The sequence below is a fragment of the Pleurodeles waltl genome, chromosome 7, assembly GCF_031143425.1.
Source record: "Pleurodeles waltl isolate 20211129_DDA chromosome 7, aPleWal1.hap1.20221129, whole genome shotgun sequence".
Classification (NCBI taxonomy): domain Eukaryota; kingdom Metazoa; phylum Chordata; class Amphibia; order Caudata; family Salamandridae; genus Pleurodeles; species Pleurodeles waltl.
The window spans coordinates 6,847,321-6,873,536 of NC_090446.1; the positions used below are offsets into that span (position 1 = coordinate 6,847,321).

At 48.1% G+C, this 26,216-nt stretch overlaps 1 protein-coding gene across 1 annotated transcript in view; it reads left to right on the top strand.

The window, feature by feature from the left end:
• LOC138246706 (zinc finger protein 208-like) overlaps positions 1 to 26,216 on the top strand; it is a 254,660-nt gene that overhangs the window by 108,879 nt on the left and 119,565 nt on the right. The window lies entirely within an intron of this gene.

Consider the following 26,216-nt stretch of genomic DNA (forward strand, 5'->3'; position numbering starts at 1 on the left):
CGTATCACATTACTGACCTCTCAAAGGCAATGACAGTGCTTGGAGTCCCTCACTCAGGATAGAGTAAAGAGGAGGGCCCTTGAGAGCCGAGATTGGGAAAAACGCCTGGACCCTGACGGTGGTGGGCTAGAAAGAACCCTCAAGCACACAGACACTAACAGGTAAGGGGGCACTGTCATACACTATTAGGATTCTTCGACAAGTAAACTCAACCTGCACAACCGGAGCCCCTCCTTGAGTGGGGGGATCACGGGGCCCCCATCTTTAACGATTAGTCTCCTTATTTGCAACAGTCAAAATGGGGAGCACCCTGTCTTCCATTCCAGCATTTGTGACCCCAAGGCATCATGGTAAATGCAGTCATTTGCACGAATTTGAATAGAGTTTTGAAAGTTTTTCACCATAAGTTGGTGCGGCGAGTGCCGTATCTTTGGACACGTGTTTCTGGCTATTTGGCCGTCATCAGCGAAGAGCAACGTGTAGCTGGCGGGGTTGCTTGAAATGCCGCCTTGAAAGTATTCACAGGTTTAAGTACCACTCAAGAAGGCGCACAGGTGCTTCACCCGAGCTCGTCAGCTCAGAGGCTCACAGGAGCCTTAATTACAACAGTAAAAATGGGGAGCACCCTGTCTTCCATTCCAGCATTTGTGACCCCAAGGCATCATGGTAAATGCAGTCATTAGCACAAATTTGAATAGAGTTTTGAAAGTTTTTCACCATAAGTTGGTGCGGCGAGTGCCGTATCTTCGGGCACGTGTTTCTGGCTATTTGGCCGTCATCAGCGAAGAGCAACGTGTAGCTGGCGGGGTTGCTTGAAATGCCGCCTTGAAAGTATTCACAGGTTTAAGTACCACTCAAGAAGGCGCACAGGTGCTTCACCCGAGCTTGTCAGCTCAGAGGCTCACGGGAGCCTTAATTACAACAGTCAAAATGGGGAGCACCCTGTCTTCCATTCCAGCATTTGTGACCCCAAGTCATCATGGTAAATGCAGTCATTAGCACAAATTTGAATAGAGTTTTGTCTGGACAGAGGAGCATGCTACACCGATAATGAAGAGGCAAACCTAATGATGCCTCTTTCACAATAGTTTGTTAATGTACATGTTACAACCACCCTACTTATCCCAGTGGTGAAGCCCAACATTATAAGATTGCAAAGCGACGTAAGCGGTATTAAGCCTTAGCTCAAACTGTTGTTAGCAGAATTAGGAAGTGTTAAACCTGGCAGCTTTTTGGTGTGTCTCCCCTGTCTTTTTGCCTTATTACCTCCTGTTTTTATGGTGTACTGGACTCTTTTTGTTGGCTTATTGTCTTTGTGCACTTTACCACTGCTAATCAGTGCTAAAGTGCAAGTGCTCCCTAAGTCTTTTGATTGGTTTATCCATGAATGGCATATTTGATTTACTGTTAAGTCACTAGTACGGTGCACTTGAGGTGCCCACGACCTGTAAATCAAATGCTATTAGTGGGCCTGCAGCACTGCTTGTGCCACTCATATGAGTAGTGTCAGAGTCACCAGATCCTCGGGGTCTGCGCACGTTCCCAACACGTCCACCACTGAACAGCTCCAAGACTCTGATAGACATATCACAGAGGCTAAGAGAGTTCAAGAGGGGATTAGGAAGGGAACAGCTGGGAAGGAGACCTGTAGTAAGAAAAAGGTTAAAACACACAATATGAAAATTACATCTCATGAAATCAATACTAGACTATGACTCTAAGCCTAGTCATTCTGAAAACATGAACAACCTAAGAATTAGGCTTAAAATAAATATGTTTCAAGATGGCCGGATACCTGTAAGGGAATCAAGATGGATTAAATGAAACTTTAAAATTCAAGTACTTTCCTTTACATGAGAATCAGGAAAACATTCTGAAAAAGTTCTAAGCCAGTCATATGAATCCTTTTTTGAGAATGCATACTAGGACCATGCAATATTGCATCTAGAAACTCTGGTCTTCTGTGTTCTCTTGAAATGTTTCAACACGAATTGCGCACATTGCAGATTTTCATAGATTTAGTAAACACCATAAAAGGATTGTGCACCATGAATAACACAATAAGGATTCAGGAAACAAATCAGACAACTTGCCAACTCGAATATTACCTAATAAATGTCTTAGAATAAATGGCATACAATGAACAACATGAATTAAGGTCGAAGAGAGAATCGTGAAAGTTCTCGATAACGGCGTCGGGAGGTCAGCCCAACCACCGTCTTACCGCCCAGAACAAGGATCACCAATGAAGAATGAAGGGCAGAGGCCTGGAAGATCAAATAGGCCACCCGGACAGGAGCTCAGGAAGTAGCTGCTGCTCTGCACCGGGGCCTCTGAATAGTGAGCACTTGGAGCTGGGCTGGCTCCCTTTTATAGAGTCTTGGACCAGCCCACAACCACACCCAGGCATGCTGCAGGGAAAGTCTCTGGAAGGCCCTGGAAAGGGACCACACCCTAACACTTTGAAAGCCTGCAGCAATATATTGCAAATTAACAGTATTTGTAAACACATAAAAAATAAGTCTTCAGGATTAAACTCTGCAATACAAAAGGTTAAACAACAACATATCAGCACAATGCATAAATTACGTTGTTTTGAGAGTGCTGGGTTTTTGCATTCTAGTCGCCAATAGAGCGCGCACTGCCCTGGTGTTGACAAGTAGTCCTGTAAACATGGCTCAGACCTGCCACTGCAGTGTGTTCAGTTTTAAACTGCCAATTCGACTTGGCAAGTGTACCTACTTGCCAAGCCTAAACTGTCACTTTTACCACATGTAAGGCACCCCTAAGGTAGGCCCCAGGTAGTCCCATGGGCAGGGTGCGGTGTATGTTAAAGGTGGGACATGTATTGATGTCATTTCCTAACAGTGAAATACTGCTAAATTCAGTTTAAACTGTTGCAGAGCCCATTTCTCTTATAGGTTAACATGGGGGCTGCCTTTAAATAACTTTAAAGTACAGATTCCCTTTGAGAGCAGATAGAAAAATGGAGTTTAGTGTCCCTGCACTCACAATTTAAAAATACATCTTTCAGTGAAGTTGTTTTTTAGATTGTTCGTCTAAAAATGCCACTTTTAGAAAGTAGGCATTTTCTTGCTTAAACCATCCTCTGCCTGTTTGTGGATTTCCTGTCTGGGTCAGTTTGACAGTTGGGCTGTTTACTCCTCTCCTCTAGACTGTGACACAAAGGGAGCTGAGGTGTAGCCTGCATATCCTGATGAGCCATCTGAGCTAGAGTGGAGAGAGGAGTGATAACTTGCACCTGAAAGTACTGTGCCTGCCCTCACACAATGCAGTCTCCAAGCCCCTGGATTGTGTGTCTGTGGCCTGTGGACAATGCTTGTGAGGAACAGAAAGCACTGGCCCGTCCCACACCTCAGCCCTGGTCCACCGAAGCCAGCACCATTGACTCCAGTGTCGTCAACAGACGTTCCTGTCTGCACTGTGACGCTTGGATGCCGCACAGAGCCCGTCTCACACCGCACTGCCGACTTGGGCCTACCGACGACAGAGCTTCAGCAACGACGCTAGTGCTGCCTGTACCGTGACCTGGTGACACCGCACATCAGACCACCCCGCTTCACACCGCAGCCCTGGTCTCTCCGACACCGCTGGACGACCGTCCCCAAGCTGCTGCCTGCACCATGACCTGTGGGCACTGCGCGTTGCATCGTCCCACTTCGCACCCCTGCCCCAATGCCATCCACGCCAGCCCCTGACCTCATCAGCCTGGAGTGCGATCTGCAATGCATATGACTTCAAGGGCCCAATGACCACCGCACTGACTCCGGAACCGACACTGCGATGCCACTCTCCCGAGCTCATTGCAAGGATCACGACACACTGCAACTCCAAAGGTATTGTTTGCGGGTCTTCCCAACACCGTAGCTGGCTGCGACACCACGGCCGGCCTGAACTGTTGGTTTTGTTAATCACAATGCCGTGATAACCCCAGGTGGAGCTATCAACTTCAAGGAACTGTATTTTAAAGCTAAAGTTAAAGCTTACAATATTCATATCTTTAGCTCTGTATGTTGGATATTCCTCGTATTGGTCTTGTTTTACACAGATAAATATTGGCTATTTGTTTAGTGGTGTCCTTTTATAGTGTTTTCACTGTTTTACTATGTGTTACCTGCAAATGCTTTACACATTGCTTCTGAGATAAGTCTGATTGCTCGTGCCAAGCTACCAAGGGGGTAAGCAGGGGTTATCTGAGCTGGGTATCTAGCCTTATCATGACTAGAGTGAGGGTCCCTACTTGGACAGGGTGCAAACCGACTGCTAACTAGGGACCCCATCTCTAACATGGAGATTTCAAAGTTCTGGACCAGTTGTCCTTATGTTGTTTAATGTTTGTTTTTTCTTAGGCAATGGGAGACCTAGGCCCTCATTCTGACCCTGGCGGTCGGTGATAAAGCGACGGCCGACCCGCCAACAGGCCGGCGGTCCAAAATATGCAATTCTGACCCTGGCGGGAACCGCCAACACAGCCCGCCGCATTAACACTCCGCCCGCCACGGCGGAACAAACAAACAGCGCGGCGGTCCCCGCCAACAGCCAGGCGGCAGACAATGTACCGCCCACCCTATCACGACCCACCAATCCGCCACCTTTTCCGGGGCGGGAGCACCGCCGATAAAAACACGGCGGAAACAGACTACGAACGGGAAAACGCTCACCTCCACATACTCCACGCGAGATTCCGGCAGTATGGAACCCGAGTTGCAGGTCATCCCCGCACTCCTATACCTGCTCCTGTACCAGGAGCACGCACGGCGGAGCGGAAGACATCGGTGAGTACTGCACCTACGACACAGGGGAGGGAAAAGATTACCGGCACACACCCACCCACCCACACCCACTACAACACACACATCAATGCATTCCCACAGATCACTGTCACAACCCACAAACCCCCCCCTCCGAAATAATGCAAAGACCAAAAGAAGAGATCTTAAACGGGCAGATATATTGAAAAATGGACAGCAGTAATCCCAATAAATAAATAAACTATGTACAAAATATATACATCTACTAAATGTAGTCCAACCACTGTCCGTGGACCACAGGGGTCCTGAGCAAAGGGGCAAGGCCCAGTCCCACCACAAGAACTCCACGGAGAGAACACTGCAGGGGCATCAGAAAGAAAAAAGGACAGGCACCTCAGGGGGAAGGGAAGGGTGGGCACCTCAGCCACTTGAGTACACGACGCCAGATCCACGAGGGGACTCCATGACCACTGGGCCATCCTGGGGAGAGCAAAGCCACAGTCCAAACAGTCCATACAGTGGGTGGCCTGCCCACTGGGCCATCCTGGGGAGAGCAAAGCCACAGTCCATACAGTCCATACAGTGGGTGGCCTGCCCACTGGGCCATCCTGGGGAGAGGAAAGCCACAGTCCAAACAGTCCATACAGTGGGTGGCCTGCCCACTGGGCCATCCTGGGGAGAGCAAAGCCACAGTCCATACAGTCCATACAGTGGGTGGCCTGCCCACTGAGCCATCCTGGGGAGAGCAAAGCCACAGTCCATACAGTGGGTGGCCTGCCCACTGGGCCATCCTGGGGAGAGCAAAGCCACAGTCCATACAGTGGGTGGCCTGCCCACTGGGCCATCCTGGGGAGAGCAAAGCCACAGTCCAAACAGTCCATAACAGACTCCACTGCCACTGGAGGAGGCATGTTGGCCAGAGGACATCCTGCAGCCCTGCCCGAGACAGATCCTGCCCTGCCACGTCTGCCAAAGGTCCAGCGGTTCCTGCCTGGAAGGGCCCAGTTCAGCGGTTCTTGCCTTGAAGGGCCCAGTTCAGCGGTTCTTGCCTTGAAGGGCCCAGTTCAGCGGTCCTTGCCTTGAAGGGCCCAGTTCAGCGGTCCTTGCCTTGAAGGGCCCAGTTCAGCGGTCCTTGCCTTGAAGGGCCCAGTTCAGCGGTCCTTGCCTTGAAGGGCCCAGTTCAGCGGTCCTTGCCTTGAAGGGCCCAGTTCAGCGGTCCTTGCCTTGAAGGGCCCAGTTCAGCGGTCCTTGCCTTGAAGGGCCCAGTTTAGCGGTTCTTGCCTTGAAGGGCCCAGTTCAGCGGTCCTTGCCTTGAAGGGCCCAGTTAAGCGGTTCTTGCCTTGAAGGGCCCAGTTCAGCGGTTCTTGCCTTGAAGGGCCCAGTTCAGCGGTCCTTGCCTTGAAGGGCCCAGTTCAGCGGTTCTTGCCTTGAAGGGCCCAGTTCAGCGGTCCTTGCCTTGAAGGGCCCAGTTCAGCGGTCCTTGCCTTGAAGGGCCCAGTTCAGCGGTCCTTGCCTTGAAGGGCCCAGTTCAGCGGTCCTTGCCTTGAAGGGCCCAGTTCAGCGGTCCTTGCCTTGAAGGGCCCAGTTCAGCGGTTCTTGCCTTGAAGGGCCCAGTTCAGCGGTCCTTGCCTTGAAGGGCCCAGTTCAGCGGTCCTTGCCTTGAAGGGCCCAGTTCAGCGGTTCTTGCCTTGAAGGGCCCAGTTCAGCGGTTCTTGAGACGGCGGTCCCCAGCGGAGCGGTGCTGGAGACGGCGGGGCCCAGTTCAGCGGTTCTTGCCTTGAAGGGCCCAGTTCAGCGGTTCTTGCCTTGAAGGGCCCAGTTCAGCGGTTCTTGAGACGGCGGTCCGCAGCGGAGCGGTGCTGGAGACGGCGGGGCCCAGTTCAGCGGTCCTTGCCTTGAAGGGCCCAGTTCAGCGGTTCTTGAGACGGCGGTCCCCAGCGGAGCGGTGCTGGAGACGGCGGGGCCCAGTTCAGCGGTCCTTGCCTTGAAGGGCCCAGTTCAGCGGTTCTTGCCTTGAAGGGCCCAGTTCAGCGGTTCTTGCCTTGAAGGGCCCAGTTCAGCGGTCCTTGCCTTGAAGGGCCCAGTTCAGCGGTTCTTGCCTTGAAGGGCCCAGTTCAGCGGTCCTTGCCTTGAAGGGCCCAGTTCAGCGGTCCTTGCCTTGAAGGGCCCAGTTCAGCGGTCCTTGCCTTGAAGGGCCCAGTTCAGCGGTTCTTGCCTTGAAGGGCCCAGTTCAGCGGTTCTTGAGACGGCGGTCCCCAGCGGAGCGGTGCTGGAGACGGCGGGCCCAGTTCAGCGGTTCTTGCCTTGAAGGGCCCAGTTCAGCGGTTCTTGCCTTGAAGGGCCCAGTTCAGCGGTTCTTGAGACGGCGGTCCCCAGCGGAGCGGTGCTGGAGACGGCGGGGCCCAGTTCAGCGGTCCTTGCCTTGAAGGGCCCAGTTCAGCGGTTCTTGAGACGGCGGTCCCCAGCGGAGCGGTGCTGGAGACGGCGGGGCCCAGTTCAGCGGTCCTTGCCTTGAAGGGCCCAGTTCAGCGGTTCTTGCCTTGAAGGGCCCAGTTCAGCGGTTCTTGAGACGGCGGTCCCCAGCGGAGCAGTGCTGGAGACGGCGGACATTCTATGGCCAACTGCTCATTGCCTGGTGGTGCCCTCCTGGGCAGCGGGGATGGTGCTCCTTCAATGCCCACCTGGGCTGTGGGTGGTGGGGCCCTCCTGGCCAGCTGGGCTGGGTCCTCCCTGGGCAGCGGCTATGGGGGTGGTGGGCTCTCCCGGGGCAGCTGTGCCGGTTCCTCCCGGGGCAGCGGCTATGGGGGTTGCGGGCTCCTCCTGGGCAGCTGTGACGGGTCCTCCATGGGCAGCAGGCCTGCTGCCTGACTTCTCCGCCTTGCTGCCCTTGCCCTTGCCCTCCTTAGTCGGGAGTCTGTGGCCCTTTCCTCCCTTTGGAGCTGTGGCTGTTGACAGTGGCTGGCTAGTGTCCTGGGGGGATATAGAACCCGGGCTCCGGCGGCGGCCCTTCCGCCTTCTGCTCCTCTTCCCAGGGGGTGGGCTGGCTGTCCCCTTGCTGCTGGGCGAAGATCCAGACCTGCGGGCTGGTGGGCTCCAATACCCCTGCACCCTTGTCAAGGGGGCTGCAGGGCTGGTGGTGGCTGAGGTGCTCTTCTTACCCCGACGAGAAGGAGGGGGGGGCTCAGGGTCAGGAAAGAAGGTAGCAGTAGAGAGATAGATTTTCCTGGGACAATGGATAGTGGTAGGTACAGTGGGAATGGGAGTGGAGGGAGAGGATGTGGTTGTAGGCGAGACAAGTTTGCTGTCTTTGGGTGCAGGTGCAGGAGCGGGAGGCTGTCGTGAGGTGGATGGCTGTTGGGTGGGTGGGTGGCTGCGTTTGTGTGGTGTGGAAGAGGGGGTGACAGACACAGTGGGAGAGGACACAGGGGACGTGTAAATGGCAGTGGGGGTGGTGACTGCACGTGTGCGGACTGGACTGGAGGGTGTGCTGGTGATGGAAACACTGGCTGATGGTGAGGTGAATGAAGGTGTGAGTGTAGACGTCACAGGGAGGGAGGAGGGAGACGAGGAGGTGGGGGTCACAGAGGTGGTAGTGACTGTTGGCATGTCTGCATCGGAATGTTGCTTGTGTGAATGTCTGCGTGATCTGTGGTGCTTATGTTTGGATGAGCTGCTCTTGGGTGTTGAGGTGTGTGCAGGCTGGTCTGATGGTGTGGGTGGGACAGGCAGAGGAACAGGAGACTGGGAGGAGGGAGTTAGTAGAGGGAGGCAGGAGACAGGGACAATGGCTGCCGTCAGTGCTGAGGCCAGAGCCTGGAACGATCGCTGATGGGCAGCCTGACCCGAATGAATGCCCTCCAGGTACGCATTGCTGCGATGAACCTCCCTCTCCACCCCCTGGATGGCATTCAAAAGGGTAGTCTGCCCAACAATGAGCGTTCGGAGGAGGTCAATGACCTCCTCACTGAGGGCAGCGGGGGTAACAGGGGCAGGGCCTGAGGTGCCTGGGGCGAAGGAGATGCCCGGCTTCCTGGCAGAGCGGGCACGGGGCGAACGCTGAGGGGCTGCTGGGAGGGCGGAGATGGTGCGCTGGGTGGCGGCTGTACCTGTAATGGCGGGGGGCACGGATGGTGCCACCCCCGCAAGGGAGCTCCCTTCCGAGGACGTGTCCGTGTCGCTGCAGGGTCCAGTCGTCCCCGTTGTGGAGCTCCCCTCGCCCTCCGTCTCACTGGTCCAGTCAGACTCTGTGGCATGGCCCTCCTGGGCCATGTGAGATGCAGCTCCCTCCTGCCCCGATGCCACTTCTCCTCCGCCTGATGATGCTGATGCACACAAGCACAGAAAGACAAACAAAAAGGGGGGGGAGAGAGAAATAAAGAGATTTTGAGTACATGGATCACCGGTACAGTTAGCGGACATGACAGACACAGATGCCCCCTGCACTAAGTTGCGCACTTGGGGTCCCCTACGCATTCCGTGGAACATGCCCTACACGCCTAGAGTTGACAACTGCACCCATGGATGACACGGCACAGGGATGGCTGTACTGGCACACTACTGAGGGTGGTGGCTGGGGACACAGGGGCTTACGGGGGGGCCCAGCCTACAGATATCGCCCTGGCCTAGGGGGACCCACAGCCCTCCTCCCCCACCCAGACACCTCCACTGCGCGACAACAGAGTAGATAATGCTTGTACTCACCCCCTTGTGTCTGCTGTGCTGCCCTCACGCGCCCATCCAAATCAGGGTAGGCCACCGCCAGGATCCGGAACATCAGGGGGGTCAGTTGACGGCAGGCACCCCGCCTACGTTGGGAGGCCATCCCCAGCAGAGACTCGGCGGTCTTCTTGGTCCCGCGGCGGATGTCCTCCCACCTCTTGCGGCAGTGGGTGCCCCGTCGATGGTGGACCCCCAGGGTCCGGACTTCCTTGGCGATGGCACACCAAATCCCGATCTTCTCATGGGCGCGGACCTATGTGACACGTACAGGGAGGGAGAAATACCACGTTCAAGTTTGTCTGCATTTTCGTTGCCAGTGGCCCAACGCCCCCCATCCCCGCCAGGCCCCCCGCCAGGCCCAACATGCCCCCCATCCCCGCCAGGCCCCCCGCCAGGCCCAACATGCCCCCCATCCCCGCCAGGCCCCCCGCCATGCCCCCCGCCAGGCCCAACATGCCCCCCATCCCCGCCAGGCCCCCAGCCATGCCCCCCGCCAGGCCCAACATGCCCCCCATCCCCGCCAGGCCCCCCGCCATGCCCCCCGCCAGGCCCAACATGCCCCCCATCCCCACCAGGCCCCCAAGCCAGCCAGTGGCCCCAAATCCATATTGAATTAAACTCACTTGTTGGTCTGGAGGACCGTAGAGTAGCGCATACTGGGGGAGGACCCCATCCACAAGTTTCTCCAACTCTTCTCCAGTGAAGGCAGGGGCCCTTTCCCCAGGCGCAGCAGCCATTGTCCCTTCCAGACCGAGGTCACAGCAACACTTGCAGTATAGGTCCTCTCCTGTGAAAGTTCAAGTCGCAAGTGAATAAGTAGATAGAAAATGGCGGTCACGTCCGCGGCGGTGCGTACCGCGGCGGTGCGTACCGCCAGCGCCCTTCGCCATTGGCTCCTGAAACCCATAGGCTTCAATGTTAACCAATGCGGCTTCGCGCCGCGGTCTTCGCCCGCCGACCGCCGCGGTGTGCCACGCCAGCGCATTGACCTCACATCCCATTGTCACACTTCACAGGTCAGGCAGCCGCCATTTCGAGGGTCCACATGGCTCAATTTCAACTGCGTCACACAGGCCTAGGCCTTGCATAGCCACTCAGACACGCCATTCACTGCATAGAGAATCGTTTACTGTGCAAGCTGTGAGTACGTACCTGTGGGTTGCTTGACTGTGTGCTCCATGTTGTCCTTCCTAGGCACCGTCCGCTGGGTTTGGCGAGGAGACGGATGAATTCTCCCGTGTACAGGCCGCTGGTGGACCTGTCGACAATGGAAGCACGCCACATTATCCTGACCTACCGGCTTGACCGTGCCACTATACATGAACTGTGTGCCCAGCTGGAGCCCGACCTGATGTCCCCCATCCGCCAACCCACAGGGATTCCCCCTCTGGTGCAGGTCCTGTCAGTACTCCACTTCTTGGCAAGTGGGTCATTTCAGACAACAGTGGGAATTGCTTCTGGGATGTCTCAGCCCATGTTTTCGAAGGTGTTATCCAGAGTGTTGTCGGCCCTGATGAAATACATGAGGAGCTACATCCTTTTCCCTGAGGTGGGCGAATTGGCTGCAGTGAAGGGTGATTTCTATGCCCTTGGACATATTCCCAACGTCATTTGTGCCATTGATGGGACCCATGTGGCTTTGGTTCCCCCAAGAGACAGGGAGCAGGTGTACAGGAACAGAAAAAGTTACCATTCCATGAACATCCAGGTGGTGTGTTTGGCTGACCAGTACATCTCGCATGTCAATGCCAAATTCCCAGGGTCAGTGCATGACGCCTACATCCTAAGGAATAGCAGCATCCCTTACGTGATGGAACAGCTAGAGAGACACCGTGTATGGCTATTGGGGGACTCTGGGTACCCCAACCTGTCGTGGCTACTGACCCCAGTAAGGAATCCCCGGACCAGGGCAGAGGAACGGTACAATGAGGCCCATGGGCGTACTAGGAGGGTGATCGAACGCACCTTCGGCCTCCTAAAGGCCAGGTTTCGGTGCCTGCATATGACAGGTGGATCCCTAATGTACTCACCTAAGAAGGTGTGTCACATCATCGTGGCCTGCTGCATGCTTCACAACCTGGCTTTGCGCCGCCATGTGCCTTTCCTGCAGGAGGATGGTCGATTCGGTGGTGTTGTGGCAGCTGTGGAACCTGTGGAGAGTGACGAGGAGGAAGACGACGGGGCTGAAACAGACAACAGGGACAGAATCATTGAACAGTACTTCCAATAGGACACAGGTAACAATTCAAACATAATTTAGTAAATGTGAACTACTCTCCTGCATCTCTGCTGCCTGTCTATTTGCCCCAGTGTATGATGACTGAGTTGTGGCTTTTCCCTCCCTATTTCAGATCTGGGGTCCCCACTACGAGTCCTGTGCTTCGTTTCCCCATGGACTACAGCTTTGTGGCAGCTGTTTGTTGACTTCACTATGTACAAGGACATATTTGCACTGTCATGTCAATTACAATATTTTGAAATCACAGCCAGACTCCAGATAGTTTTGTGCAAAATAGGTGTTTATTTCAGTTCTCAAAATGGGATGGGTGGTTTCAAGTGGGTGGGGGCTATGGTGAAGGAATGTCCATGGCAGAGTCCAGAGTAACAGTCACACAGGTGCATTGTCCAGAGGCCTGTGGAGAGATGGAGCATGGGCAGTTCAAGGATGGACAGGGTGACAATGTGGGACAGTGGGATGACATCAGGTGGTATCCTTTGCTGGCGGGGGTCTTGACATCCTACTCTGTCTTCTTGCGAGATCTCAGGGCCCTCTTGCGGGGTGGTTCTTCTCCTGCAGGAGGTGGGGGTCTGGTGGGCTGCTGTTGTGCGGGGGCCTCCTGTCCACTAGCGCCGGCGGAGGTGGTTGGCTGTTCTTGGTCCAGGCTAGTGGCAGGGGCCCTTTGTTGTTGTTGAGTGTCCGTCCTGGTGTTGATGAGGTCCTGCAGCAGCCCTACCATGGTAACCAGGGTGGAGGTGAGGGCTCTGATGTCCTCCCTGTACCCCCGATAGTGTTCCTCCTGCAGTACCTGGATCTCCTGGAACCGGGCCAGTACCGTCGCCATCGTCTCCTGGGAGCGGTTGTATGCTCCCATGATGGTGGTGAGGGCCTCGTGGAGAGTGGGTTCCCTGGGCCCGTCCCCCCCCTGTCGCACAGCTGCCCTCCGAGTTGCCCTGTTTCCCTGGGCCACTGCCCCCTGGCCGGTGTGCCCACTACCACTGCCCCCAGGTCCCTGTTGTTGTTGGGGTGGTGGGTTATCCTGGGTGCCCTGTAGTGGTAGACACACCGCAGATTGACGCGCCCTGGAGACAGAGGCATGGGCCCGCTGGGTGGGAGCTGTGCTGGTGTTCCCAGAGGGGTTTGGGTCTGTAGTGGCCTGTGCCTGTGTGAGGGGAACCGACTGTCCAGAGGTCCCCCGATGGTCCGGGCTGGTCATCAGTGTCCAGGTCGACAGAGCTGCTGTCATCGCTGACGGCCTCTTGGGTGGGGGGTGTGGAGAATTCTGGGCCCTCCGTGGCGGTGTGTTGACGGTCGGGTCCTGCAGGGGTATAGAGGTATGGTTATAGTTTCAATGTGTGCCATATGGGTGTATCTGTGGGTTCCCGTGTCCCCAAGTGCTGGCATTCGTGTGTGGGGGCTTTGGTGAGGGTGGCTTGTGGGGGGGGATGTGTATATGCATTGGGCATGCTTTGGTGATGGGTGTCCATGCTTAGTGGACGCATGCAGGCCTAGGTTTTGGGATGTGTGGGTTGTGATGGTGAGACATTGGCAGGGAATAGGTGTGCTGGGGGTGGGGGTGAGGATGGTGGTGGGGGTGAGGATGGTGGTGGGGGTGGGGGTGAGGATGGTGGTGGGGGTGAGGGTGGGGGTGAGGATGGGGGTGGGGGTGAGGGTGGGGTTCGAGGATGGGGGTGAGGGTTGGGGTATGATTTGGCATGCAGGTGGGGGGGAAGCAGTAGTGAAGCTTCAACTTACCAGAATCCATTCCTCCGCCGACTCCTGCGAGGCCGTCAGGATGCAGGATGTTCAAGACTTCCTCCTCCCATGTTGTAAATTGTGGGGGTTGAGGTGGGGGTCCTCCGCCAGTCTTCTGCACGGCGATGTTGTGCCTGGATACCATGGAACGCACCTTCCCCCGTAGGTCGTTCCATCGCTTCCTGATGTCTTCCCGATTTCTGGGGTGCTGTCCCACAGCGTTGACCCTGTCGACAATCCTCTGCCATAGCTCCGTCCTCCGGGCAATGCTGGTGTATTGGATCTGTGTGCCGAAGAGCTGGGGCTCTACCCGAACGATTTCCTCCACCATGACCCTGAGTTCTTCGTCTGAGAAGCGGGGGTGTCTTTGGGGTGCCATGGAGTGGTGTGTATGATGGGTGGGGTGGAGTATGTGTAGTTAAGTGTGTTGAGTGTGGTGGTGTGTGTTGTTTTGTGTGTGGATATTGTGTGGGTGATGGTGTAGTGTGCCTCTGTGTGATGGTATTCTGTGATCGCTGATGTGTCTCTCAGTGCTTCTTTTCGGATTTTGGTCGAAGGGGTTTGTGGGTGATGTGGGTGTGTGTTTTATATTGTATTGTGTGTGTGGGAGTGGTGTGTGTATGTGTATCAGGTGTGTGGAATTCAAATCGTCCAATGTGGCTGAGTTTTGTTCGTTTGTGTGTATTCTGACCGTGGATTCGTGGGTCGTAATGGCATGGGCGTATTTCTGTTGGCGTGACGGTGGAGGTTTGGTCACCTCCACTTTTCCGCCGACCGCTGGTCTGGCGGTCTGTTGTGGCTGTCGGATTTTCGGAGGTTTGGCTGCTGCGGGTCAGAATGACCGTGGCGGGTTACCGCGACCGCGGCGGAATTATGGAGGATTTCTGACCGGCGGTAGGCGCCTTTTACCGCCGAGGTCAGAATGACCACCTTAGTATGGTCAACAAGGAGCAAGAGGCAGATATTAACGGGGAGGAGAGGGAGAATGAATCCCTTATGTATATTTGTGGGGCCTTGGAGTGCGTTCCCGAGGGCAGGGAGGTAGTAGACAACGGTCTGCCCCAATATCAACTTCTGTGATAAAACTGTACCCCTGCCAGTATTATGGTAATGACGCTGATTACTTGCAATATTTAAGGACTAAACTCACCAGCGAATTGTCATAAAATGTACAGACCAACACTATCATGTAACAGCGCTGCAGGAGACCCATCTTAGACATGGGAAGAACATAGCTCAAACATAAACAATACCCACAAATTTTTACATCGTCAGCCATGACAAAGCATAATGGAGTCGCACTTATGTTTCATCAAGCTTTACAATTCCAACCCACCGGCCACCACACAGACAAAGAAGGGCGTTATGTTATGGTGAAAGGGGAAAGATGTGGCCGCCAAGTCACTTTCGCCTCAGTATATGCACCCAACACTAACCAAGAACGATTCCTACATGGGTGCTTAGAGGCACTCAGGGCCTTTGCGGAGGGACATGTGTTTATGATGGGTGACTTTAACCTTACTTGGCATGCGATCCACAATAGCACACATCCTCACTGCTCACCAACCAGGAACTTCTCACATGCACTGAAACAAGCAATGAAAGAAATAGGACTGGTGGACTCCTGGAGAACGCTTCACCCTAACAATAGAGACTACACATTTTCTCACAAACTCAGCGCTTGTATTCTAGGGTTGACTATGTATTCTCTAGTCAGGGGGTGGTCCAGGAGCTTCATAGGGCAGCAATCCACTCCATCACCCTCTCATACCATGCCGCAGTGGAGGTCACACTAGACCGGAGAGAGAACAGATCGAAAACCCTGCAATGGTACTTCCCCCTCCTCCCTGATAAGAGATAAGCCCTCCAGACATGCCATAAGCAGCACCATCAGGGAATATTTTACACTCAACCATGAGGACACTAATCTGAGCATAACATGGAATGCTTTTAAAGCAGTGCTCCGAGGGAAATGTAGTTTTCTAATGGCAGTACTAAACAAACAGGAAAAAGGAGCGCCTCCCATTAGGGGTGGAACTACACACTGCAGAAGAACCACACCCAACCATACCCCTCCAGCACTCGGTGATGGCTCTAAGAGGCAAATTGAATGCTATATACGCAGAACTCACACTGCTATGTCTACAGAGAACTTCTTATGAGCAAGGGAATAAGGTGGGTTCACATCTAGCTAGATAGTTACAGGCGAAAAGGGAAAGAGAATACATAGGTGACAGTCAACAACCTACCAATAACTTGACTAGTTCAGATGTGGAGAATGCAAACATAATTGGTAGGTATTATTGAGACCTCTACACAGTGGCACCCTCCTCTGCTACTTCGCAAATGGAGCATTTGGAAATATTGGGCTTCCCAAGGTCACACCAGCACACAACCATCGTTTGGGGGCGCCGATTGAGGATACCGAGGTACAGATGGCAATAAACCACCTCAAACCACACAAGTCACCAGGGCCAGATGGTCTGACAGTTCAATTCTTTAGAACCTATAGTTCGGAGCTGACACCCTACCTGATCACCCTATTTAACTACATAGGCACATCAGGAGCCTCCACAAATACAACGGGTGAAGATCTTATCTTGGTCATTCCTAAACCGGGGAAAGACCTTCATGCCTGTAGCTCCTATAGACCCATAGCACTCCTGAATTCAGATGCAAAACTCCACACTAGGATATTAACATCTCAACTCGAAGACTTGCTTCCTGATTTTGTTCACCCGGACCACTTGAAAAAATTCAGAGAACGGTCCTGGCCATTTTTACTGAGCCTGGATGCTGAAAAGGCATTTGATCGACTAGACTGGGCCTTTATGACCTTATGACTTTATGTCCTTAGGACCGATGGATTCTGTGAGCGATTTATCAGGATGGTTAGGGCCAACTATGCCGCTCCCTACTCTAGAGTTATTGTGAATGGTACCAGCTCAGCACCATTTGCGTTGACCAGGGGGACGAGACAAGGATTTCCTCTCTCCGCATTGTTGTTTGCTCTCAGTATAGAGCTTTTAGCAGCACGTATTCGCGCATCACCCACCATTCATGGAGTGACCTTTGGGACGACAGAACGCAAAATATCGATATTCGCAGATGATGTTCTTTTGATATTGACTTATCCTGCTTCCTCAAGCTCTTCCCTTCAAGAGGAACTTCAACGTTTCGAAGAGGGAGCAGGATTCAAAGTTAATCTTCCTGAGTCCTACATGATGAATCTGACCATGCCCCCACCAGAGATGGAACTGCTGGCAACCTCCACACCTTTCCAATGGGCAAAAAAGGAAATAACCTATCTAGGAATTAAAATCACACCACATATAGCTGACCTCCACAAGGCAAATTATACCCACTGATGACAAGCACACAAGAGATCCTGAAACGGTGGGCGCCGTCTTATCTCACATGGTTGGGGAGAATTAATGCCGTAAAAATGACACTCTTGCCCAAGATACTTTACCTATTAAAGAGCCTTCCACTAGAAATTGACCGTGCATTTTTCTCAACTCTCCGTACCATTATTGTACGGTTTATATGGCAAGGGAGACTAGCCAGATTATCCTATAAAATGTTAAGCATGCCAAAGAAAATATGTGGTCTGAGTCTACCAGACTTCCAGTTATATTACAAAGCTGCCCAACTGAGAGTAGTCACGGAATGGTCCCTTAGAGAGTCTGAGAAACACTGGCTACACATGGACCGGGCTATAGTGGGGAAGGTAATCTGGGACTTACTGTGGAAACCTAAGGCAGAGCGCCCCCATAATGCATATCTTAGCACACCAATAAAAACCACGCTCAAGGTCTAGAATGAGGTGACAAAAACAAAAGGATGGACGACCTTCCCCTCCCCACACAAACCCTTACATTACAACCCAGCCTTTCCCCCAGCTCTGCAACCGGGACCATTTGATAAGTGGAGGGAGGGAGGATGCCTGGTGTTAGTGGACCTGTTCCACATTACTGACACACTGACATTTGAAAACTGCAAGAAATAATTCAATGTCCCACACACAGAAATCTATTGCTATGCACAACTGCACCACTGGGCACTAAAGCCAGAGAATCAATTTGCTGCCACAAGGGATTTAACACCATTTGAATAATTCATATGCTGGGCAGGCCCCCCTAAGTGGACTGTTACCCACCTATATGCACTATTATCTACCACAGTGAGTGCGACACAACCCCGTCACCACATCTTCTGAGGGCGTGAGCTGGGGGAAGACATTCCTGACACACAATGGGACATACTATATCGAGACATACGAAAATGTAATCGCTGTATGTCCTTGAGAGAAGCCCACTATAAGATTCTGTACGATTGGTACCTCTACCCTACCAAACTGATAAAAATATTCCTGGCTACATCGGATCTGTGCTGGAGAGGGTGTGGGCTAAGTGGTGACTTTAGACATATATGGTGGGATTGTCCCACGATTCGCCCCTTTTGGAATAAAATGTTGGCTCACATCAAAGACATACTGGGGTACCCCATACCGAATACAGAGAACTGGGTCCTCTTGGGACTAAGAGATGAAACTCCACAGTAAGTAAAAATTTGAATCTAAATAGGGTCCCTTAGTGTCATATTTGTTGAGGGGCCTCCCGCTATTTGCTTGCCCCACTAGAACTAGAGCACTGCACTTATTTCAAATTTAGAGTGGGGACTACTCGCGGAGTGGTATCCCTCCACCAGCCCCGATGACCATGAAGTATGAACTATGATCATCCCCAGAGCCTTCCTTTGAAAAGGACCTACATGACCACTTCGTCTGCCCTAGAACTATTTGATTCAGGATGTGGCCGTATTATCTCCCAACTCCATTTTATGTTTTTATACTGTTTGTGTTTTATGGGTTTTCTTTCTTTCTTTCTTCTTGTTCTTATTAACTAATGGAAATGGTTGGAAACTCGATAAATGACAATGTAGATGATGATCACTGTGTCATAAAACACGGTATACTTATATAGCAACCGTGTTCAGACAGATCGGACAAAGTCAATTTTCTAAGGTAATACATGTGCTAAATTTCAACCTAATAAAAACAAGTTTGACAAAAAAGTTAGTTTCATGTAATTATTATAATCTATTAAATCTTGCTAACCTGTAATACAAAATATATTATTATTAACAAAACACAAGCACATTTTGTTTTTTAATACAGCAATTACACACATTATGTAGACATGCTATGTTCCCCTGTCCACTATTCTTAGCTGCTATACTTCTTCACTATAAAAGAAGTGTGCATAGCTGCTCATCACTGAACAGCTGGGGGAAAAACAGTCATATGGACTTGAAAAACCCCCCAACATCACATAATATGTTACTTAAAATTAACAATACTATGCGTGAGACTTCTAACTTCTCAATATTTTTCTTCAAATAACTGTAATTTGCACTCACTATAATTTCTGAATAAAATGTACTTATCCTATAATTACTGCACTAAAATAAAGTACAGATCATACAAAAATGTTGGGGGTAATGTTCAAACTCGTGACAATACCTCATATGACGTTCCTTCTTTAAAAAATGTACTTCCGATATCCATGAATACAGAATTAACACTTAACCCTTGAGACTTGTGGATCGTTACTGCATACGCAAGACAAACTGGAGACTGTTTTCACCGGACATACAAATCTTTGACAAGCAAAAAGTGTACCACACATCATCCAATTTGCTTCACACCATCAACTTGATCAAACATTACAGCTAAGAATTCAATTTGATCACGGTTAGGAAAATTTATGAAATCAACAACTGTACCTATGGAACCATTTACCAGACCTTCTACATTTAAATTACGCTTTAAAATGACTCTACAGTTTCTGCAGACACATAAACACTTCTCTAATCCAACAGTCCTGGATACAGATTTTATTCCGAAGAGATCAATTTATCTTGTAATTTTTCACTTAGCAGTACAGTTACATCCTTGGTGTTCCATTTTGTCAATAGCAGTAATCTCCACAATGTCTTTATTCTCAAGTTTTAGTAATTTTTCATTAAATACAGCACACTGTTTAAGTGTAGGCATCAAATAAACTGTTTTCCCCTTTTACAAAAATTAGACATCTTTTAGAGAAAAACTGTTTTTTAATAAGTTGACTTTCTAACACATGTTTTCCCTTCTCTTTTAGAACTCCTACTCTAATGTCCTTTAGAATGTTTCCATACTCCATGTTAGAGGCTTGAAGCATATTTTTCACAAGTTCTTTGTATTGAAAATATTGCCAAATGTTGACATTACCAATACTTCCCAATGAGTTTCGAGTCTCTTCATGTGAAAGAGCTTTGAAAACAGGCTGTCCTTTTACAGGAGTGAGTTGTAATAGGTCTCCAAAAACAATCAAATGCTTTCCTCCAAACAAGACTTTGTATTCAGTTTTTAAAATCTTTTGAATGCGTAGGTGGACAAAGGGAAGCATTAGATTTGAAACCATACTTATCTCATCAATAATTAAAAGCTTAATTTTCTTCAATGCTCTTGCCACCTCATGACAAGCTTCACCAGATAACTTCTGGTATTCCAGTTTACTGTTATGTTCAACTGATAGTATTAGTAGTCTATGTAAAGTTATTCCTTTGATATTGTGTGCAACTAATCCAGTAGGTGCTGTTACCACACAGTAAGTTTGAATCTGTAGTCTTGTGTAGATAAGTAGAGAGAACTTTAACTTAAAAGCTATTTTCGGTGCCAGCTCAACCACTAATATATAATAGTATTGGCTTGAAAGGTGAGCAATTCCGTTCCGTTTTCTCATGCTGTAATCCATGTTCTAGTTTACTTTTTACTTTGAATATAAATCTCAATCTGCTTGTTGTTCAGTTGGCCAACTATCAATAAATAACTTTATTTCGGCTGAAAGCCATGAAAGTATCCAATAAATAACAGACAATTACTATACAATTAGATTATAAATGATAAAAAACACAATTTCCACATAAAACATTAAGAAGGGGAACAATAATTATACTGAATTAAAATATAAAGCTCATTTGTTAAATCAATTACCGGACAACTATCTAATTTTATAGATCTAAAAACCTACCTAAAATTGATTCCATAAAATAGTCTATTTCTTCCTACGATAGGTTGTGCAAAAATAAGCTGTTGATACACACTGTTATAACAACAATGTAAAACTAGCTAGTAACGTCAAATTTTCTTTTTCTTTACAACAAACCTTAGTAGTTTCATGCCCATAATGATCAACAGAGGCCTAGGGTAATTATAGCTAATCCAATCAGTCGGCAGTGTATTCTCTAGTTCTTATGGCCCAAGCGTTTTGTAGGTCCTTGGCAACGGCAAAGACCACCTTATCACTTGTGTCACTAGAAAGGATTCGCAAGCATATACTAGGATTCCTTTTTCCCATTGATCTACATAAGGGATTACCCACTTCTTCCTGGGCGCCAGATACCTAGGACAAAAAAACATAAAATGGGCCAATGTCTCAGATTGCTCAGGACAGAAGTGGCACAATCTCGATTTATGCACCTCGCTGCACCATCTTGTAGTAACATATTAAGAGGCAATACCCCTAGCCTAAATTTAATAAAAAGTGTTTTGGCATAAGGGGGATTGATATTATCCATAAAAGCCTCAAATTTAGGGCTACACTTATAATCCAAAAACTGTAACGTCCTACTACCATGGTCATTTTTGGACCAAAGTTGGGTCAAAATGAACTCCCAGTAACACCGCCTTATTCGTGCCTTTGCTTCCTTCGTCAAGCTATGGGGGTCTGACCACACCTCGTCCATTTTAATAAGTTGGCACGTATCTTTGATGTATTTAAGCCAGGGAACTTTTAACACACCGCAATCCGCTAGGAGCTCAGCAACAGCTATTTGGTAGGGGGACAAGTATTCGGATGTCCAAAGGCAGACCCAATAAATAAGGGGTCTTAAGGCAGCCTCATTGTGGATCTCATTTAAGGCTAAATCCAGTCTTAAAGGTGTGAGTGGGGTACTTGTTGGTAAGAAGTTGGCCAACTAACTGTTCCACATCTACTGCTTCTTTTCTACCTTGGTCCATAGCAGTTTCCACTTCATTCATAGCTATTGCAGCCTCATTTTCAATAATAGGTTTTCCAAGAGGATCTTGATTAAAGTTACTGAACTTTTGCTGCTTAGAGAGATATCATTAGCTAGCTCAGAAGCTATCATTTCTTCCTGTTGTATCTCATCATTTAATATTTGTAAGTAGTTATTGAACATGGGACACTGAATACTGTATTTGACAGCATTAAAAGAATCTTCATAACAGTCGTAATCTCCAGGTAATTCCAACTCGGTACGCCAAGGTTTGAACAGTTGAAGAAGTGCTTAGTAAAAAAAAAATCTCTTTTCTCAGGAGTTTGAGAGGTCAGTCTTTGATTATTAATTAAATTTAATTTTTCATGTTTCACTAAGAATCTATCACATCCACAAACTGCATATTTCCGTTCTTCTGTGTTTTCAGTTACATTACTTTTGTATCTGTAATTTTGAAGAACTTCATAGAGACACTTGTCCTCTAGATGTGGATCTCTTTGACAGTATGTATCCAACATATTTGATTTTACAGTCTCTCTATTTTCTGGGTCAAACTCTGCCAGGTACTGAATTTCAGGAAAATACTTCAGTACTCTGTTTCTTGTAGTAGATAGACCAAGACAAACCAACACAATTCCTTTTGATTTTGAGAACTAACTTAACCTGTCACAGGCCTCATAACTTCCAGTTTCCCTACGGCAAAGCATTTTCAAGCTGAACAAATACAATTTCTTGCTAAGTGTCTTCTCTGCAGAAATCTCCTCCCACATCTCCTTCCTCTCAGTTTTTTCAGATTTTGTAATGTACGATGTGATATACCGAGCCACAGCGATGGAAGTGTCTGCAACAAATTGAATGTCCATCTTAGCATTCCACATTTTTTTAAATCACAGGGTTATAGTAATAAATATATTAGGAATCTTCACTTCTTTTTAAGTTATATGTGTTTGTTGGTGATTTCCGTGTTAGTGTATGTCTCACTGAAGACAAAAAGCTGTTTACTCTTCCTTTCCAAATGACAGGCCTTGGAAATCTAAATTGACATCTTGTATACAATTTTTCTTTGGACCTGTATCTATGACGACAGTACTTCCCACATCTATGTGTTTGTAAACACAAAACTTGTTCTCTGAGACCTTTTTCCGCAGTCTCTTTTGGTATTGTCCATATAACATACTGTTCTATAAAAGACAAAACCGACTCATCACTTTCTGCTCCAAATTTCGGTGCACCTTTTATCCATAGTACCATGCAAATGTGAGAAGCACCTCTTACCTGGTACTGTTTCCGCCAAAAGAAATCAGTTACTTCTCTAAGAGGAATATTGGATTTGTTGCAGATAAAAGCAAGCACAGCTTGGAAACTGTGGTTGAAATATCTACAAACATTAGCGAGATCTAGTGAGCAGAGTTCTCCAGCTGTCTTCAAACTGATATCTTTTAGATCAGAATTTGCTTCTCTCAAGAATTCAATGAGATCCTCCCATGCATACTCTCCACAACTCAATGTCAAAACCAGGTTGGTGCTCCTAAGTTTCTTAGCATACACTTCAGATCTCCATGACCGCAGAACCAGTATTCATTGGTACCCCGTAGGCATGCCATTAAAGTAATAAAGTTATATTCCAATCTTTCATCCTTTGCTTGAACTTTGTTAACAAAATCTCTTGCAGACATATTTTGAAGATTAACTCCTGTTTTTAGAATATGAATCATTGCATATGAAAGTTCATACAAGTCAATCTCAAATAGAATGAATCTTGGATCCTCTGAGTATAATCGTGATAATCAATATTCAGCTGCTAGTATTTGTATGGGCCAGTCATCCTACCAAACTTCTACTCCTGTGGGAAATAAGTGTGGAAAGCAGCGAGCCTCTAAACTCTTTTCCTACACACTAACAGGAGCTCCCTTAGCTTGCTTCATCTGGTAAAGATGTATAGCATCACCAATGACTTCTTTGGAATGCAATGGTTGGATGCTGTAGTGCTCATACATTTTTTTGATCAGGATGGATCCACTTTTTCTATTTGTCCACCTGCTGGCAAACTCTCATCATCAACATTTTCCACATCAGTCTGAACATCAACATTTTTATAATAGAAATTATTTTGTACCAGTTATAATGTTGCTTGTTTAACTTTATTACCATCAACCAACCCTTGCCAAATTGTTTTATTCATAGTAGGTACACTATTTACCAGTTTAGTATGTGTTTTTTTCATTATCTTTCTCTACTCCTATAGTTTCAAAATGTTTTTAAAGTCTACTGGCAAATACACTATTCTTCCTTTCAGGCCTTTCAATAACTCTGTTGGATGCAATTTACCTGTCGTTGGTTCTGAACCTATAATCGCTTGAAATGGATGTACTGATTGTATAAGTATAGATTCATATACATTTAAGTCTTGAGGTTGTTCTGGGACACTCACAAGTTCCAACCCGTTATAGACAGCTCTACCTGGTGTTCTTTGATCATCTAACGTAACATAGCAGTACTTATAAATAACTTGCTGAATTGACAAATCAAAATGTTCTTCTACAAATAAATAATCAGCAAGTTCCTACCACCTTTCTGTGTTTTCCCCTTCAGTTTTCGAAAATACATCCACATTTTGGGCCTCATTTTGGCTTTGGTGGTTCCGTGACCGCCATGTTGGCGGTGGCGGTCGTACCGCCAACAGGCCAGCGGAGAAGACCACCAAATTATGGTCATGGTGGTCTTCCCAACAGAAAACAGCCAACTAACCTTCGGCACCACCAGTAAGGTCAGACTGCCACGGACGGGTAAACATTGTAAAGCATGTCCTTGTAAATGTGTACACTTTCTTACTTTGCATGGGTCTAATCCTTGCAAAATTGAATTTTTTTGCTTCAGACTTCTACAAGGAAACTCACGTACAAATGTTCTTAATAGATTGCTGCCAAATTCTATAAGTACTGCTACACCCCCATTGGTAAACAGGGCCCTGTCTACGCCAGGGGTCTCCAACCTCTTCTGTAGCAAGAGCTACTTCTGATCAATGAAAATCATTGTGAGCTACCGAAGACTAAACAACTTGTGCATTATTACCAGATACCCCCACGCCAAACTTCCTTGACATTAAGCCTAATGTTCATTGAGCCAGATGCTATAGTTTGAACAAAATATTTTGACTAGGGGCACCATGACAGGCCACTCGAATGTGTCAGTGAGAGGGTTGGATGAACATATGTGCACATGAATGGGATATATCTGTATGGGTGAACTGTACTTGTGGTACAGGGCTTACCTTTCGCCATATGTGGCTCGGTTACAAGTATAACACAAACATACAACCATGTTTTTAAATGGGAGAAATTTAAAGTGCAAAAATGTTCATAATGTGGAACATCTTTCTGGACTTTACATTTCTCCCATTTAAAAACATGGTTGTATTCTTTAGTTATAAATATTCCACTTTGTTCTAATGGCCACTGGGAGCAAGAGGCCTGCTGTTTGTAAACACAACACGTTGAAAACTAATTTGAGAAAAGTAAAATGAAAAATTAACTTAATTATAAGGTAACTTTTCATTTTCATTTTCTGTGATTTAAAAGCATTGAGAAACATTTTTTACTCTTGCTTCCAATACTGAGTTGACAAGGACTTTTATTTAAGAGTTAAATACCTTAATGCTTCAATTCTTCACCTCTGTGACCTGGGTCATAAATCTGACCCTAGCACTTTGCCTTTTCAGACTCTGCTACCTGCAGCCTTGTGATATGAATGTAAAATAAACACAGCCTTCCCTTAACTTTAAAAGGAAAAATGTGACCCTGTGCTTATTTAAAAAGGAACTCCAGGTTGTGAGCTACTCTGAAGGGGTCTGGGAGCTACTGGTAGCTCATGATCAAATGATTGGAGACACTTGGTCTATGCCTTTCCTGAACCTCTTAAGCTATCACCTCTTCAGTATTTCTTGGAACAATTGCCTCTTTTTTTCAATTGGACTCCCTGTCTTCATGTCATAAAATCGACCAGATGGGTCCACTGCATATACTGATGTGTTCTCTTGCAAATAACCTTCTTCATTACAAAAAGGCTCCATACGGGATGTGTACTTCAATTCACCAGTAAATATTTTACAGAAATTACTTTTGTTAAGTTTCTTCAGACCCAACACAATTTTATCAAAGGCTTTCATCCTATTGATAATTAAAATGAAAAGTTTCCTCTTCAAGGTAAATGCTTTATCAACTACAGCTTCAACAATTTTTTTTTTGTTTTAATATTTCTCTTCTCCTTCTGTATTTCTTCATATTTTTAACAAGATTCTGAATTACCCTGGTACGAAACATTCTCCCTTTAATTTCTTTAAACTGGTTCTGTCTCCTGGTTGAAATTGTAGCTTTTTTATTTGACTCTTTGCTTCTATTTTCACAATTTTTTTTATTTTCTGTGACTGGTTTAAAAGTGACCTGTTTTTTTTGTTCAGCTTGCAAATATTTCAGTGCCCCACATAGTTTTTAGATTGTTTTTGTTTGCTTACCAGCAACTCCTTTGTCTTTATTGACATTGTCCACATGTTGTTTTTGTTTTTCATAACTTGCAAGTAGATAATATCATTTCCACACTTTTTTTTTGTTGTGTTTTCTTTAGCATTTTTCAAACGTCTTCCAATGCAGGAACAGATCTGTGCAAATATACAAATATATATCAGAATTGTTTCT